The sequence below is a fragment of the Talpa europaea genome (genome assembly GCF_964194135.1).
Source record: "Talpa europaea genome assembly, chromosome: 1".
In the NCBI taxonomy this organism is placed as follows: Eukaryota; Metazoa; Chordata; class Mammalia; order Eulipotyphla; family Talpidae; genus Talpa; species Talpa europaea.
In genome coordinates, this window is record NC_140073.1 from 26,730,467 (window position 1) to 26,749,213 (window position 18,747).

The window sequence follows — 18,747 nt, forward strand, 5'->3', positions numbered from 1 at the left end:
GCTTTAGTGTCTTATGAAAGCCCATGATGATTTTGTCTTGTGTGTAATGTTATTTATTTAGCATAGACATTAAAAGAAACTTTATGGAAAGCAAAAAAAAAAAAAAAAAGAAACAAACAAACAAAAATCCAATACTTGGGAATAAGGCTGACACAAAAGGTAAAGGCTCTATACAAAACACATTATAAAAGATTATGAAAAGAGGGCCTCCCCGGTGGCGCGGCGGTTGAGCACTGGGTTGCAAAGCTGCCCCGCAGCCTCTGAAGCGCTGGTCCAATTCCCAGGCTGCCGGTTCGATCCCACATGGCGAGCAGACCTCTCCTGCCGCCTGCTGCTCCCCTCAGCGTGTATTTCAACGATCTGCCTGTTCTGTTCCCGGCTCTGGCTCTGGTGAATTCTCTCACCCTCCTGTGCTTCTGACTGTACCCAGAGCTTGTATAAATCAATAATAAAATAAATCTTACAAAAAAAAGATTATGAAAAGAAATTGGGAGAAGGACTTAGAAAATCAAGACACAAGGAGCTGGAAGATACATCATAAAATACCCATGCTTATGTCCAAGTGTTTGGAAAAGGGAAAAGAGTTCCCTGCCCCATCTTATTAGGATTTGTCTCTAATTTTCATCTTTTACAACAACGTGAATAGCACTGTTTCAATACCTTCGATATGAAATGAAAAAACATTTCAACACAAAATTCACACTATTAGTTGTTTGTTGCAAATGAAAAAAAATTCCAATACAAAATTTACACGAGTTGTTTGATGCAAATGAAAAAATTTCAATACAAATTCACTCGACCAAACGGTTTGTTGCAAATGAAAAAATTTCAATACAAAAATCACAGGACACGTTGATTGTTGCAAATGGAAAATTTTCAATACAAAATGCACACGACTTGTTTGTTGCAAATGAAAAAATTTAAATACAAAATTCACACTATGAGCTGTTTGCTGCTATTGAATGAAATTTCAATACAAAATTTACTATGAGCTGTTTGTTGCAAATGAATAAAATTCCCATAAAAAATTCGCACAACTCTCATACAAGAGTCAGGCGAGGGAGGGTGAGAGAATTCACCCCCTGCTCCCCTCAGCCGTGTATATCAACGATGTGCCTGTTCTGTTCCCCGCTCTGGCTCTGGGGATTTCTCACCCTCCTGTGCTTCTGACTGTACCCAGTGCTTCTATAAATTAATAATAAAATAAATATTTTAAAAAAATTATGAAAAGTAATAGAAGAGGACACAAAGAAATGGAACCACATCCATTGGAACCTACTCTCTACCAGATTTGCTACTTGAGAATTCCAGCTTGACCATGGTTATTTATCGTACTATTTCTTGGATATAATTATCTATATTTGTAAGCCAGAGACATCCTGCAGGGGGGGAGGAGCGAGGAGCTCAGGGGACTGAGGTGATGGTGCACGGGGGCACTGGTGAAGGAAACTCTGCGTGCTCCACCTGAGGTGGGGGAAAGCAACCATTGCTTACAAAGGAACAATGATGACAAACCCATTAAAAGAAAATTCAATAAAAACAAAACAAAAGGACACCTGCTCTCCTGTGGATATTGCGGCCCATTCTAGGATAGGTAAGCCATGGAAACAACACAAATGCCCCCAACAAGATGAATAGATCAAGTAGCTAGGACGCACACAATGGAATATTACTCAGCAATCAAAAAGGAGATAGTCATGCCATTCGCAGCAGCATGGATGGCGCTGGAAAGGATGATGCTCAGTGAAATAAGCCAGAAGAGAAGAGAAAAGGTCAGAAGATTTCACTGATGGCAAGAAATGTAGGGAAACCCAATAAGGGATCAGGGCACAACATAACTACAATCAATTAAAACACAAAACCAACAGGCAACCCTAGACCCGAGACATTCTGTAGGGGAGGCGGAGCCAGAGGGATGAGGATAAGGGTGGGAAGAGCACAAGGGTCTATGGTGACTGAGCATGGGCGCCTTGGTGGTGGGCACTTCACAGGGAGGTCACACATTGTACAAAAATGAAGGATGGGGTAATAAATAGATTGCCGAAAACATAAGCTCCAGCTATTATTGTACCACCTCTCTCTACAGATTGTATCTGCCAAGTCATTTTGAGAGTTTCCCCTGTTTTACCTTAGGAATAAAATATATTCTGTTTGCCCCTGCGATTAGACACATGCATTCTTTTGAGCCTCTGGAAAAAAGAGGATCTACGTTAGAGAACTCATGAGAACAAAGAGACTGGGAAATAGCAGGCGTCGACTCCACCAGGAGAGAGTGCGTTGTCTTTTGAGTTTCTGGAGCAATATAGAAAAAGAGCTCAGGTTCTCTCTCCATGAGATAGTTTAGGAAACACAAACTCCAGGAATTATGCCAAATATCAGACCCAACAGCTCACCGTTTCTGGAAGACCCACTCTGGCCCGGATGGGAAAATGCCCCTGATGTCACTTTGGAGGAAACGGACCTGGAAGAAGCCTCCTGAGAGGGGCCATTCCTAGTCAAGACATTTGTCTTCCTAGTCCTCTTTCCAAAGTCTGAGTGACATCTTTCACCCAGCGTCCTTTGGACATGGAGTCTCAGTCATCTCAGTGTATTCATCTCTCCGATTCAGCCTTCCACTTGGGAGAGACGGTCTGAAAGTCAACCTGGCTAAAGAAAGTTCTGTAAGGACTTGCTACATACAGGGTTTTCACAATGGTACGAAACGGAAAGCATCTCAAACTGCATTGGGAGAAGGACTTAGACAATCATGACACGAGGAGCTGGGAGATACAGAATGACATAGCCATGCTTGCTTCCAAGTGTTTGGAAAATGCAAAAGAGCTCCCTGCCCCTTCTGAATAGCATTGGTCTCCAATTGGCATCTTGCACAACAAAGGGGAGGGCACTGTTTCCACAACACCTTCCACAGGAAATGACAAAAAATTGCAATAGGAAATTCCCCCGCTGAGTGACTTTTTGCAATGAAACAAATGCCAGCACAAAATTCACACTAGGAGTTGACCCTCTCTTACATAAGAGTCAGGCGTGTGTGGGTGTGCTGGGCCTCAGATCCGTGTACGGAGCTTCACTGCCTAAGCGTCCACCTCGCCGAGCCACCAGAGCTGCGCTGGGGTCGCTGAGGAATTCGGCACTATTGAACTTGTCTCCACCAGGCCGGACCGACGATCCTCACCACTTCCCTTACAAGGTGGGTGATTTCCCAAAGACCATTTCCAAGCTGCTGCCAGAGAGCAGGCTGGTGCTTGTGAGTTGCTTCAAGCTTCTGCTGCTGAGCTTCCGCCAGCTGTAACCCTCTCTCCACCAGATGGAGGCTGCTGTGACAAGAGCCCTAGGGCTTCAGCTACTGAACCTCTTACTACCAGAGTGGACGGTGTTACCCCTTGCTTAGGGGCTCAGCTACTAAGGAGTCTGTCTTTACCAAACTGGAGGATATCACCCTGTCCTTTAGGGGTGCAGCTATCATTGAACCTCCCTCTGACAGACTGGAGGAGGTGCCAGTGACTTTAAGGCTTCAGCTACCATATGAACTGTCACTTTCAGACTGATGGATGTCGCAAGTTTCCTCAGGGGTTCCGCTATCTGTAAACCCCTCTCTGACAGATGGGAGGACGGCCCAAGTGGCTTTCCGGATCCCGCTGCTTTTGGACCTATCACTCCCAGTCTGGAGGGTGTTCCCAATTGCTTTAGAGTTCCAGCCACTATGAAACCTGTCTCCACCCGTCGGGAGGATGTCACAAGTGACTTTAGAGGTGGAGCTATCTGGGAACCTCTCTCTAGAAGACGCCTCGATATTTACAAGGTGCGTTATCCGTTCAGCTACTTTCTCACCTTTTCTCCCTACCACATGGGTCATTTTTCAGCCCGGGCTTTTTTAGTCAACCTCTCCCCTCTCTACTAGATGGGATGTTTGTTGGGGGTTTTCCATGTTTTCAACTTTTTTTGTTTACCTCTCCTGACCATACCGGATGTTTGCTTTAGATTTTTTTCACTAGCCCACTATTGTTTTCTACTCTATCAGAACAGGTGATTTCTGTTTCTCATAGTATCAGCTATTTGGTTGTTTTGGTTGTTTTCTTTTACCGTCTAAAATGGTTTATTTCAAAGATTTCATAGTTTCGGCTATTATTTCAATTCTCCTCACCAGATTGGATGTTACCACTTGCTTTCGAGGTTCCGCTATTTTTCTTCCTCCTCTACCAAACTCCAGGAAGTGTGCCAAATATCAGACCCAACAGCTCACCACTTCTGGCAGACCCACTCTGGGTCGGATGGTCAATAGCCCCTGATGTCACTTTGGAAGAAACGAAACTCAAAGAAGGTTCACAATTTCTGGCAGACGCACTATGAGTCACGGTGTGTCCGGCCAATGAACCAAAAATCCCAATACAAAAGTCACACAATAAATTGTTTGATGAACTCTGACTTGAGCCTCTATATAAACAAGTCAGGCGTGGGAGGGTGAGAGAATTCACCGGAGACCAGAGGAGCAGGGAGCACACAGCAGAGTCGGTAGACACAGGGAGCAGGCCGGGCACAGACCCCCTCACACACACAGACCCACTCAAGCAAGCAGAGCTGTGTGCTGAGGGCCAGGCCTCCGATCAGCGCTGCGGAGCTTCGCTGCACAAGCGCTCACCTCGCTGAGCCACCGGGGCCGCCCCGGGTTGCTTAGACGTTCTGCACTATTTAACTGGTCTCTACCAGGCCCGATGAGGACGCTACTCACAACTTCCCATACAAGGCCTGCGCGATTTCCAAAACGCCATTTCCAAACCGCTGCCAGAGTGCAGGCTGTGTGTTGCAAGTGGCTTTAGAGCTTCCCTCTGCTGAGCTTCCGCTAGCTTTAACCCTCTCTCTACCAGATGGAGGCTGCTGTCACCAGTGCCCTAGGGGTTCAGCTATTGAACCTCTTGGGGCCAGAGTGGACGGTGTTACCCCTTGCTTTAGGGGCTCAGCTACTAAGGAATCTGTCTTTACCAAACTGGAGATTATCACCCTGTCCTTTAGGGGTGCACCTATCATTGAACCTCCCTCTGACAGACTGGAGGAGGTGCCACGTGACTCTAAGGCTTCAGCTACCATTTGAACTGTCACTTTCAGACTGATGGATGTCGCAAGTTTCCTCAGGGGTTCCGCTGTCTGTAAACCCCTGGCTTACAGAAGGGAGAACGGCCTGGCGGCTTTCTGGATCCCGCTGCTATTGGACCTATCACTACCCATGCTTCCTTCAAGTGTTTGGACAATGGAAAAGCGCTCACTGGCCATTCCTATTATTACATTTTTCTCGAATTTGCATCGTTGACAACAAAGTTGACAGCAGTGTTTCAACACCTTCGATATGAAATGAAAAAAATTCCAATATAAAATTTTCACTATGAGTTATTTGTTGCAAATGAAAACAATTTCAATACAAAATTCACTCGATGAGTTGTTTTTGGCCAATGAAAAAAAATTCAAAACAAAATTCACATGGAGCCGTTTGTTGCAAATGAAAAAAATTTTCAATACAAAATTCACACTATGAGCTGTTTGTTGCAAATGAATAAAATTCCAAAAAAAAATTCGCACAACGCTTTGACTCTCTTTGTACAAGAGTCAGGGAGAGAGGGTGAGAGAATTCACCCGCTGCTCCCCTCAGCAGTGTATATCAACGATGTGCCTGTTCTGTTCCCTGCTGTGGCCCTGGTGATTTCTCACCCTCCTGTGCTTCTGACTGTACCCAGTGTTTGTATAAATCAATAAAAAAATAAATATTTAAAAAAAAAGATTAAGAAAAGAAATAGAAGAGGACACAAAGAAATGGAACCACATCCATTGGAACCTACTCTCTACCAGATTTGTTACTTGAGAATGACAGCTTCACTATGGTTATGTATTGTACTATTTCTTTGCATATATTTATCTCTATTTGTAAGCCAGAGACATCCTGCAGTGGGGGAGGAGCGAGGAGCACAGGGGACTGAGGTGATGGTGCACGGGGGCATTGGTGAAGGAAACTCTGCGTGCTCCACCTGAGGTGGGGGAAAGCAACCATTGCTTACAAAGGAACAATGATTAAAAACTCATAAAAAGAAAATTCAATAAAAACAAAACAAAAGGACACCTGCTCTCCTGTGTTTATTGCGGCCCGTTCTAGGATAGGTAAGCCATGGAAACAACACAAATGCCCCCAACGAGATGACTGGATCAAGGAGCTAGGACGCACACAATGGAATATTACTCAGCCATCAAAAAGGAGATAGTCATGCCATTCGCAATAGCATGGATGGGAGTGGAAAGGATGTTGCTCAGTGAAATAAGCCAGAAGAGAAGAAAAAAAGGTCAGAAGGTTTCACTGATGGCAAGAAATGTAGGGAAACCCAATAAGGGATCAGGACACAAAATAACTACAATCAATGAAAATTCAAAACCAACAGGCAACCCTAGACCCAAGACATTCTGTAGGGGAGGCGGAGCCAGAGGGATGAGGATAAGGGTGGGAAGAGCACAAGGGTCTATGGTGACTGCGCATGGGCGCGTTGGTGGTGGGCATTTCACAGGGAGGTCACACATTGTACAAAAATGAAGGATGGGCTAATAAATAGATTGCCGAAAACATAAGCTCCAGCTATCATTGTACCACCTCTCTCTACAGATTGTATCTGCCAAGTCATTTTGAGAGTTTCCCCTGTTTTACCTTAGGAATAAAATGTATTCTCTTTGCCCCTGGTATTAGAGACATGCGCTCTTTTGATCCTCTGGGAAAAAGAGGACATATAATAGAGAACTCATGAGAACAAAGAGACTGGGAAATAGCAGGCGTCACCTCCACCAGGAGAGAGTGCGTTGTCCTTTGAATTTCTGGAGCAACATAGAAAAAGAGCTCAGGTTCTCTCTCCATGAGATTGTTTAGGAAACACAAACTCCAGGAAGTGTGCCAAATATCAGACCCAACAGCTCACTGTTTCTGGAAGACCCACTCTGGCCCGGATGGGAAATAGCCCCTGATGTCACTTTGGAGGAAACGGACCTGGAAGAAGCCTCCTGAGAGGGGCCATTCCTAGGCAAGCCATTTGTCTTCCTAGTCCTCTTTCCAAAGTTTCAGAGTGACATCTTTCACCCAGAGTCCTTTGGACATGGCATCTCAGTCATCTCAGTGTATTCATCTCTCCGATTCAGCCTTCCCACATGGGAGAGACGGTTCTGAAAGTCAACCTGGCTAAAGAACGTTCTGTAAGGACTTGCGACTTGCAGGGTTTCACAATGGTCCGAAATGGAAAGCATCTCAAACTGCTTTGGGAGAAGGACTTAGACATTCATTACAGGAGTAGCTGGGAGATGCAGAATGACATAGCCATGCTTGCTTCCAAGTGTTTGCAAAATGCAAAAGAGCTCCCTGCCCCTTCTGAATAAGGATGGGTCTCCAATTGGCATCTTGCACAACAAAGGGGACAGCACTGTTTCCACAACACCTTCCACAGGAAATGACAAAAATTGCAACAGGAAATTCACCACTGAGTTGCTTGTTGCAATGCAAAAAGTACAACAGGATATTCAACTGCTGAGTTACTTTTTGCAAGGAAAAAAAATACCAGCACAAAATTTACACTAGGAGTTGACCCTCTCTTATATAAGAGTCAGGCATGAGCGGGTGTGCCAGGCCTCAGATCCGGGCGCGGAGCTTCTCTTCCTAAGCGTCCACCTCTCCGAGCCACCGGAGCAGTGCCGGGGTCCCGAGGATTTCAGCACTAGTGAACTGGTCTCCACCCGTGCCGACGGACGATCCTCACAACCTCCCTTACAAGGTGGGTGATTTCCAAAAGGCCATTTCCAAGCCACTGCCAGAGAGCAGGCTGGTGCTTGTGAGTTGCTTCAAACTTCTGCTGCTGAGCTTCCACCAGCTTTAACCATCTCTCCACCAGATGGAGGCTGCTGTGACGAGAGCCCTAGGGCTTCAGCTACTGAACCACTTACTACCAGAGGGGACGGTGTTACCCCTTGCTTTAGGGGCTCAGCTACTAAGGAGTCTGTCTTTACCAAACTGGAGGATGTCACTGGTCCTTTAGGGGTGCAGCTATCATTGAACCTCCCTCTGACAGACTGGAGGAGGTGCCACGTGACTTTAAGGCTTCAGCTACCATTTGAACTGTCACTTTCAGACTGATGGATGTCGCAAGTTTCCTCAGGGGTTCCGCTGTCTGTAAACCCCTCGCTTACAGACGGGAGGACGGCCCAAGCGGCTTTCCGGATCCCGCTGCTATTGGACTTGTCACTACCCATGCTTCCTTCAAGTGTTTGGACATTGGAAAAGAGCTCCCTGGCCATTCCTATTATTATATTTTTCTCGAATTTGCATCTTTGACAACAAAGTTGACAGCAGTGTTTCAACACCTTCGATATGAAATGAAAAAAATTCCAATATAAAATTTACACAATGAGTTATTTGTAGCAAATGAAAACAATTTCAATACAAAATTCACTGGATGAGTTGTTTTTTGCCAATGAAAAAAAATTCAAAACAAAATTCACATGGAGCTGTTTGTTGCAAATGAAAAAAATTTTCAATACAAAATTCACACTAGGAGCTGTTTGCTGCAAATGACTTAAATTTCAATACAAAATTCACACTATGAGCTGTTTGTTGCAAATGAATAAAATTCCAAAAAAAAAATTCACACTACGAGTTGACACTCTCTCATACAAGAGTCAGGGGAGGGAGGGTGAGAGAATTCACCCTCTGCTCCCCTCACAGTGTATATGAACGATGTGCCTATTCTGTTCCCCACTCTGGCTCTGGTGATTTCTCACCCTCCTGTGCTTCTGACTGTACCCAGTATTTATATAAATCAATAATAAAATAGATCTTTAAGAAAAAGATTATGAAAAGAAATAGAAGAGGACACAAAGTAATGGAACCACATCCATTGGAACCTACTCTCTACCAGATTTGTTACTTGAGAATGACAGCTTCACTCTGGTTATGTATTGTACTATTTCTTTGCATATATTTATCTCTATTTGTAAGCCAGAGACATCCTGCAGGGGGGGAGGAACGAGGAGCACAGGGGACTGAGGTGATGGTGCACGGGGGCATTGGTGAAGGAAACTCTGCGTGCTCCACCTGAGGTGGGGGAAAGCCACCATTGCTTACAAAGGAACAATGATGAAAAACCCATAAAAAGAAAATTCAATAAAAACAAAACAAAAGGACAACTGCTCTCCTGTGTTTATTGCGGCCCGTTCTAGGATAGGTAAGCCATGGAAACAACACAAATGCCCCCAACAAGATAACTGGATCAAGGAGCTAGGACGCACACAATGGAATATTACTCAGCCATCAAAAAGGAGACAGTCATGCCATTCGCAGCAGCGTGGATGGCGCTGGAAAGGATGATGCTCAGTGAAATAAGCCAGAAGAGAAGAGAAAAAGGTCGAAGGTTTCACTGATCGCAAGAAATGTAGGGACACCCAATAAGAGATGAGGACACAACATAACTACAGTCAATTAAAACTCAAAACCAACAGGCAACCCTAGAACCGAGACATTCTGTAGGGGAGGCGGAGCCAGAGGGATGAGGATAAGGGTGGGAAGAGCACAAGGGTCTATGGTGACTGGGCATGGGCACCTTGGTGGTGGGCATTTCACAGGGAGGTCACACATTGTCCAAAAATGAAGGATGGGGTAATAAATAGATTGCTGAAAACGTAAGCTCCAGCTATTATTGTACCACCTCTCTCTACAGATTGGATCTGCCAAGTCATTTTGAGAGTTTCCCCTGTTTTACCTTAGGAATAAAATATATTCTGTTTGCCCCTGGGATTAGACACAGGCGCTCTTTTGAGCCTCTGGAAAAAAAGAGGCTCTACGTTAGAGAACAAAGAGACTGGGAAATAGCAGGCGTCGATCCTACCAGGAGATAGTGCGTTGTCCTTTGAGTTTCTGGAGCAACATAGAAAAAGAGCTCAGGTTCTCTCTCCATGAGATAGTTTAGGAAACACAAACTCCAGGAATTGTGCCACATATCAGACCCAACAGCTCACCATTTCTGGAAGACCCACTCTGGCCTGGATGGGAAAGAGCCCCTGATGTCACTTTGGAGGAAACGGACCTGGAAGAAGCCTCCTGAGAGGGGCCATTCCTAGTCAAGACATTTTTCTTCCTAGTCCTCTTTCCAAAGTCTCAGAGTGACATCTTTCACCCAGCGTCCTTTGGACACGGAGTCTCAGTCATCTCAGTGTATTCATCTCTCCGATTCAGCCTTCCCCCTTGGGAGAGACGGTCCGAAAGTCAACCTGGCTAAGGAATGTTCTGTAAGGACTTGCTACTTGCAGGGTTTTCACAATGGTCTGAAATGGAAAGCATCTCACACTGCATTGGGAGAAGGACTTAGACAATCATGACAGGAGGAGCTGGGAGATACAGAATGACATAGCCATGCTTGCTTCCAAGTGTTTGTAAAATGCAAAAGAGCTCCCTGCCCCTTCTGAATCGGATTGGTCTCCAATTGCATCTTGGACAACAAAGGGGAAGGCACTGTTTCCACAACACCTTCCACAGGAAATGACAAATATGGCAACAGGAAATTCACCCGCTCAGTTGCTTTTTGCAATGCAAAAATTACAACAGGATATTCAACCACTGACGTAATTTTTGCAATGAAAAAATTACAACAGGAAATTCAACCGCTGAGTTACTTTTTGCAATGAAACAAATGCCAGCACAAAATTCACACTAGCAGTTGACCCTCTCTTATATAAGCGTCAGGCGAGGGCGGATGTGCCAGACCTCAGATCTGCTCACGGAGCTTCACTACCTAACCGTCCACCTCGCTGAGCCACCTGAGGTGCCCCGGGGTCGCTGAGGATTTCGGCACTAGTGAACTGGTCTCCATCCTGCCCGACGGACGATCCTCACAACTTCCCTTACAAGGTGGGTGATTTCCAAAAGGCCATTTCCAAGCTGCTGCCAGAGAGCAGGCTGGTGCTTGTGAGTTGCTTCAGAGCTTCTGCTGCTGAGCTTCCACCAGCTTTAACCCTCTCTCTACCAGATGGAGGCTGGTGTTAGCATTGCCCTAGGGGTTCAGCTATTGAACCTCTTGCTACCAAAATGGATGGTGTTACCCCTTGCTTTAGGGGCTCAGCTACTATTGAATCTGTCTCTACCAAACTGGAGGGGGTCAGACGTTTATTTAGAGGTGCCGCTAGCTTTCATCCTCTTGCCTTCAGACTGGTGGATTTTACCAGTTTCTTTAGGAGTGCTGCTATCATTTAACCTCTGTCTGACAGACTGGAGGAGGTCCCACGTGACTTTAAGGCCTCAGCTACCATTTGAAGTGTCACTTTCAGACTGGGGGACGTCACAAATCTCTTTAGGGGGGCAGCTGTCTTTATACCCCTTTCTGACAGACGGGAGCATGTCCCAAGTTGCTTGCGGGATTCTGCTACTAGGTAACCTGTCACTCTCAGTCTGGAGGCTGTTCCAAATGGCTTTAGAGTTTCAGCTACTACGTAACCTGGCTCTACCAGTCTGGAGGATGTCACAGGAGACTTTAGAGGTTTAGCTATCTCGAAACCTCTCTCTAGAAGACTCCACGTTGTTACCAGGTGCTTCAGAGGTTCCGCTCATTTATCACCTTTTCTCCCTACCCGCATTGGTCATTTGAGAGCCCGGGCTTTTTATTGAACCTCTCCTCTCGCTCCCAGATTGGATGTTTGTTTGGGGTTTTTCATATTTTCAACTTTTTTATGGAACCTCTCCTGACCATAATGGATGTTTGTTGTAGATTGTTTATCATTGGTCCACTATTTTTTTAAACTCTATCAGAACAGGTGATTTCAGTTTCTCATAGTATCAGCATTTTTTTTTTTTAACCGTCTAACCGATTGGATATTTAAAAAAAAAAAAAGCCTCTTTCTGTTGTTTTAGAGAAGGTGACAAGTTATTTTAGAGGTTCCGCTATTTTTTTAACGTCTCGCTACCATATTTTGATGTTTTACATGTCCAGCCAATAATTCCACAGAAAATCTTATTAAACTAATCAATTCATTTAGCATAGTGGCAGGATACAGAATCAACACACAAAAATGAGCGGCCTTCCTATACACAAACAAATCTGAAGGAGAAGAAATCAAGAAAACCATCCTTTTCATTATTGAAACAAACAGCGAATGCGGCTGCAGGGGCTGCTGAGGCGTCGGGGGGAGGCATGGGCAGAGCCGCTTGACTTCGGGGCGCGAGCGAGGATGTGCGGGCGGGAGGCCAGGGGCAGGCTGATGGGGGCGGGCAGGAGCACCCTGTGAAACGGGGTGAAGGTGCCAGCCAGCCTGGGCGGGGACCTGGGCTGGGAGAAGGGTCTAAGCAGCCGGTTGGCCTGGCGGCTGGGCTGGGGTGGGGGGCTAGGGTCGGAGCCGGGGACACCCCACCGAGCCTGCGGGCATGGGAGGGGCGAGGGGGAGAGGCGAGGGCAGAGTGAAGTTTGAGGTACAGGGGATCTTTGAAGTGAGAAGCTGGGGGAAGGCGAAGTGAAAGGGTCGGAGACGAAAAGGGTAGGCTGTGGAAGGTGGGGGGACAGGCAGCAGGAAGGTCGGGGTAAGTGAAGGGAAGGTGAGGGGTGACGAGCTCAGAGAGGACAAGACAGTCGGTGGGGCGAATAGGGGATCCCGCTGGGGTTCCGGGTCGAGTGCAAACCTGAGCGTGTTTGGAAATTGGGAGACTTGGGGGCGAACGAGACTTAGGGCCCCCCTCCTGCCTCGGAGACGGGGCGACATGTCCGGGGCGTGGGACCCCAGGCTGGCGAGGTTGGCCTTGTTGCAGCAGCTCCGGGCTGTCTGAGGTATCAAGGTGAAGGGCGGCCGTGGCCTGAGCGATCGCAGGAGACACGAAGCCACAGCCACGGAAATAGTGTGTAAAATATTTGGAGTGCCTTTTAATGCGTTGCCCCATTCTGTTGTACCTGAATATGGACAAATTCCAAGCTTTCTTACGGATGCTGGCACATCTTTAGAAGAGCATATTCACGCAGAAGGACGTTTTAGGAAATCAGGATCTGTTACTCGTCTAAAAGCACTAAAGAATAAATTGGATCATGGTGAGAGTTGCCTGTCTTCTGCACCCCCTTGTGATATTGCAGGACTTCTTAAACAGTTTTTTAGGGAATTGCCAGAGCCTCTTCTCCCAGCTGATTTACATGAAGCACTTTTCAAAGCACAACAGTTAGGTACAGAGGAAAAGAATAAAGCTACGTTACTGATCTCCTGTCTTATGGCTGACCACACAATTGATGTATTAAGATATTTCTTTAACTTTCTCAGGAATGTTTCTCTTAGATCTAGTGAGAATAAGATGGATAGCAGCAATCTTGCCGTTATATTTGCACCAAACCATCTTCAAACAAGTGAAGTACATGAAAAGATGTCTGCTAACACAGAAAAAAAGCTACGATTACAGGCTGCAATAGTACAGACTCTTATTGATTATGCATCAGATATTGGCCATGTTCCAGATTTTATCCTGGAAAAGATACCGGCTATGTTGGGTATTGATGGTCTCTGTAAAAATTCAATACTAAATCACATGACGAGTTGTTTGTTGCAAATGGAAAAATTTCAATACTAAATGACATGACGAGTTGTTTGTTGCAAATGGAAGAATTTAAATACAAATTCACAAGACGAAATGTTCGTTGCAAATGAAAAAATTTCAATACTAAATCACAGGACGAGTTGTTTGATGCAAATGTAAAAATTTCAATACAAAATCACACTACCAAGAGTTGTTTGTTGCAAATGGAAGAATTTCAATACAAATTCACAGGACATAATGTTTGTTGCAAACGTAAAAATTTCAATACTAAGTCACAGGACAAGTTGTTTGATGCAAATGTAAAAATTTCAATACAAAATGACAGGAGGAGTTGTTTGATGCAAATGGAAGAATTTCAATACAAATTCACACGAGGAAATGTTCGTTGCAAATGAAAAAATTTCAATACTAAATCACAGGAGGAGTTGTTTGATGCAAATGTAAAAATTTCAATACAAAATGACAGGAGGAGTTGTTTGATGCAAATGGAAGAATTTCAATACAAATTCACACGAGGAAATGTTCGTTGCAAATGAAAAAATTTCAATACTAAGTCACAGGACGAGTTGTTTGATGCAAATGTAAAAATTTCAATACAAAATGACAGGAGGAGTTGTTTGATGCAAATGGAAGAATTTCAATACAAATTCACACGAAGAAATGTTTGTTGCAAATGTAAAAATTTCAATACTAAATCACAGGACGAGTTGTTTGATGCAAATGTAAAAATTTCAATACAAAATGACAGGAGGAGTTGTTTGATGCAAATGGAAGAATTTCAATACAAATTCACACGAGGAAATGTTCGTTGCAAATGAAAAAATTTCAATACTAAGTCACAGTACGAGTTGTTTGATGCAAATGTAAAAATTTCAATACAAAATGACACGAGGAGTAGTTTGATGCAAATGGAAGAATTTCAATACAAATTCACACGAAGAAATGTTTGTTGCAAATGTAAAAATTTCAATACTAAATCACAGGACGAGTTGTTTGATGCAAATGTAAAAATTTCAATACAAAATGACACGAGGAGTTGTTTGATGCAAATGGAAGAATTTCAATACAAATTCACACGAGGAAATGTTCGTTGCAAATGAAAAAATTTCAATACTAAATCACAGGACGAGTTGTTTGATGCAAATGTAAAAATTTCAATACAAAATGACAGGAGGAGTAGTTTGATGCAAATGGAAGAATTTCAATACAAATTCACACGAGGAAATGTTCGTTGCAAATGAAAAAATTTCAATACTAAGTCACAGGACGAGTTGTTTGATGCAAATGTAAAAATTTCAATACAAAATGACAGGAGGAGTTGTTTGATGCAAATGGAAGAATTTCAATTCAAATTCACACGAAGAAATGTTTGTTGCAAATGTAAAAATTTCAATACTAAATCACAGGACGAGTTGTTTGATGCAAATGTAAAAATTTCAATACAAAATGACAGGAGGAGTTGTTTGATGCAAATGGAAGAATTTCAATACAAATTCACACGAGGAAATGTTCCTTGCAAATGAAAAAATTTCAATACTAAGTCACAGGACGAGTTGTTTGATGCAAATGTAAAAATTTCAATACAAAATGACAGGAGGAGTAGTTTGATGCAAATGGAAGAATTTCAATACAAATTCACACGAAGAAATGTTTGTTGCAAATGTAAAAATTTCAATACTAAATCACAGGACGAGTTGTTTGATGCAAATGTAAAAATTTCAATACAAAATGACAGGAGGAGTTGTTTGATGCAAATGGAAGAATTTCAATACAAATTCACACGAGGAAATGTTCGTTGCAAATGAAAAAATTTCAATACTAAATCACAGGACGAGTTGTTTGATGCAAATGTAAAAATTTCAATACAAAATGACAGGACGAGTTGTTTGTTGCAAATGGAAGAATTTCAATACAAATTCACACGAAGAAATGTTTGTTGCAAATGTAAGAATTTCAATACAAATTCACACGAAGAAATATTTGTTGCAAATGTAAAAATTTCAATACTAAATAACACGACAAGTTGTTTGTTGCAAATGGAGAAATTTCAGTACAAATTCACAGGATGTAATGTTTGTTGCAAACGTAAAAATTTCAGTACTAAATCACAGGACGAGTTGTTTGATGCAAATGTAAAAATTTCAATACAAAATGGCAGGACGAGTTGTTTGTTGCAAATGGAAGAATTTCAATACAAATTCACACGAAGAAATGTTTGTTGCAAATGTAAAAATTTCAATACTAAATCACAGGACGAGTTGTTTGATGCAAATGTAAAAATTTCAATACAAAATGACACGAGGAGTTGTTTGATGCAAATGGAAGAATTTCAATACAAATTCACACGAGGAAATGTTCCTTGCAAATGAAAAAATTTCAATACTAAATCACAGGACGAGTTGTTTGATGCAAATGTAAAAATTTCAATACAAAATGACAGGAGGAGTTGTTTGATGCAAATGGAAGAATTTCAATACAAATTCACACGAGGAAATGTTCGTTGCAAATGAAAAAATTTCAATACTAAATCACAGGACGAGTTGTTTGATGCAAATGTAAAAATTTCAATACAAAATGACACGAGGAGTTGTTTGATGCAAATGGAAGAATTTCAATACAAATTCACACGAAGAAATGTTTGTTGCAAATGTAAAAATTTCAATACTAAATCACAGGACGAGTTGTTTGATGCAAATGTAAAAATTTCAATACAAAATGACAGGAGGAGTTGTTTGATGCAAATGGAAGAATTTCAATACAAATTCACACGAGGAAATGTTCGTTGCAAATGAAAAAATTTCAATACTAAGTCACAGTACGAGTTGTTTGATGCAAATGTAAAAATTTCAATACAAAATGACACGAGGAGTAGTTTGATGCAAATGGAAGAATTTCAATACAAATTCACACGAAGAAATGTTTGTTGCAAATGTAAAAATTTCAATACTAAATCACAGGACGAGTTGTTTGATGCAAATGTAAAAATTTCAATACAAAATGACACGAGGAGTTGTTTGATGCAAATGGAAGAATTTCAATACAAATTCACACGAGGAAATGTTCGTTGCAAATGAAAAAATTTCAATACTAAATCACAGGAGGAGTTGTTTGATGCAAATGTAAAAATTTCAATACAAAATGACAGGAGGAGTAGTTTGATGCAAATGGAAGAATTTCAATACAAATTCACACGAGGAAATGTTCGTTGCAAATGAAAAAATTTCAATACTAAGTCACAGGACGAGTTGTTTAATGCAAATGTAAAAATTTCAATACAAAATGACACGAGGAGTTGTTTGATGCAAATGGAAGAATTTCAATACAAATTCACACGAGGAAATGTTCGTTGCAAATGAAAAAATTTCAATACTAAATCACAGGAGGAGTTGTTTGATGCAAATGTAAAAATTTCAATACAAAATGACAGGAGGAGTAGTTTGATGCAAATGGAAGAATTTCAATACAAATTCACACGAGGAAATGTTCGTTGCAAATGAAAAAATTTCAATACTAAGTCACAGGACGAGTTGTTTGATGCAAATGTAAAAATTTCAATACAAAATGACACGAGGAGTTGTTTGATGCAAATGGAAGAATTTCAATACAAATTCACACGAGGAAATGTTCGTTGCAAATGAAAAAATTTCAATACTAAATCACAGGACGAGTTGTTTGATGCAAATGTAAAAATTTCAATACAAAATGACAGGAGGAGTAGTTTGATGCAAATGGAAGAATTTCAATACAAATTCACACGAGGAAATGTTCGTTGCAAATGAAAAAATTTCAATACTAAGTCACAGGACGAGTTGTTTGATGCAAATGTAAAAATTTCAATACAAAATGACAGGAGGAGTTGTTTGATGCAAATGGAAGAATTTCAATTCAAATTCACACGAAGAAATGTTTGTTGCAAATGTAAAAATTTCAATACTAAATCACAGGACGAGTTGTTTGATGCAAATGTAAAAATTTCAATACAAAATGACAGGAGGAGTTGTTTGATGCAAATGGAAGAATTTCAATACAAATTCACACGAGGAAATGTTCCTTGCAAATGAAAAAATTTCAATACTAAGTCACAGGACGAGTTGTTTGATGCAAATGTAAAAATTTCAATACAAAATGACAGGAGGAGTAGTTTGATGCAAATGGAAGAATTTCAATACAAATTCACACGAAGAAATGTTTGTTGCAAATGTAAAAATTTCAATACTAAATCACAGGACGAGTTGTTTGATGCAAATGTAAAAATTTCAATACAAAATGACAGGAGGAGTTGTTTGATGCAAATGGAAGAATTTCAATACAAATTCACACGAGGAAATGTTCGTTGCAAATGAAAAAATTTCAATACTAAATCACAGGACGAGTTGTTTGATGCAAATGTAAAAATTTCAATACAAAATGACAGGACGAGTTGTTTGTTGCAAATGGAAGAATTTCAATACAAATTCACACGAAGAAATGTTTGTTGCAAATGTAAGAATTTCAATACAAATTCACACGAAGAAATATTTGTTGCAAATGTAAAAATTTCAATACTAAATAACACGACAAGTTGTTTGTTGCAAATGGAGAAATTTCAGTACAAATTCACAGGATGTAATGTTTGTTGCAAACGTAAAAATTTCAGTACTAAATCACAGGACGAGTTGTTTGATGCAAATGTAAAAATTTCAATACAAAATGGCAGGACGAGTTGTTTGTTGCAAATGGAAGAATTTCAATACAAATTCACACGAAGAAATGTTTGTTGCAAATGTAAAAATTTCAATACTAAATCACAGGACGAGTTGTTTGATGCAAATGTAAAAATTTCAATACAAAATGACACGAGGAGTTGTTTGATGCAAATGGAAGAATTTCAATACAAATTCACACGAGGAAATGTTCCTTGCAAATGAAAAAATTTCAATACTAAATCACAGGACGAGTTGTTTGATGCAAATGTAAAAATTTCAATACAAAATGACAGGAGGAGTTGTTTGATGCAAATGGAAGAATTTCAATACAAATTCACACGAGGAAATGTTCGTTGCAAATGAAAAAATTTCAATACTAAATCACAGGACGAGTTGTTTGATGCAAATGTAAAAATTTCAATACAAAATGACACGAGGAGTTGTTTGATGCAAATGGAAGAATTTCAATACAAATTCACACGAAGAAATGTTTGTTGCAAA

General features: G+C 41.7%; 1 pseudogene across 1 annotated transcript; it reads left to right on the forward strand.

Annotated features, from left to right (window-relative positions):
* The first annotated feature begins 12,745 nt into the window (after positions 1 to 12,745).
* LOC311173211 (rho GTPase-activating protein 11A-like) lies at positions 12,746 to 13,594 on the forward strand (annotated as a pseudogene). The gene has a single exon. The product of its transcript is annotated as a rho GTPase-activating protein 11A-like (transcript).
* The last annotated feature ends 5,153 nt before the right edge of the window (positions 13,595 to 18,747 follow it).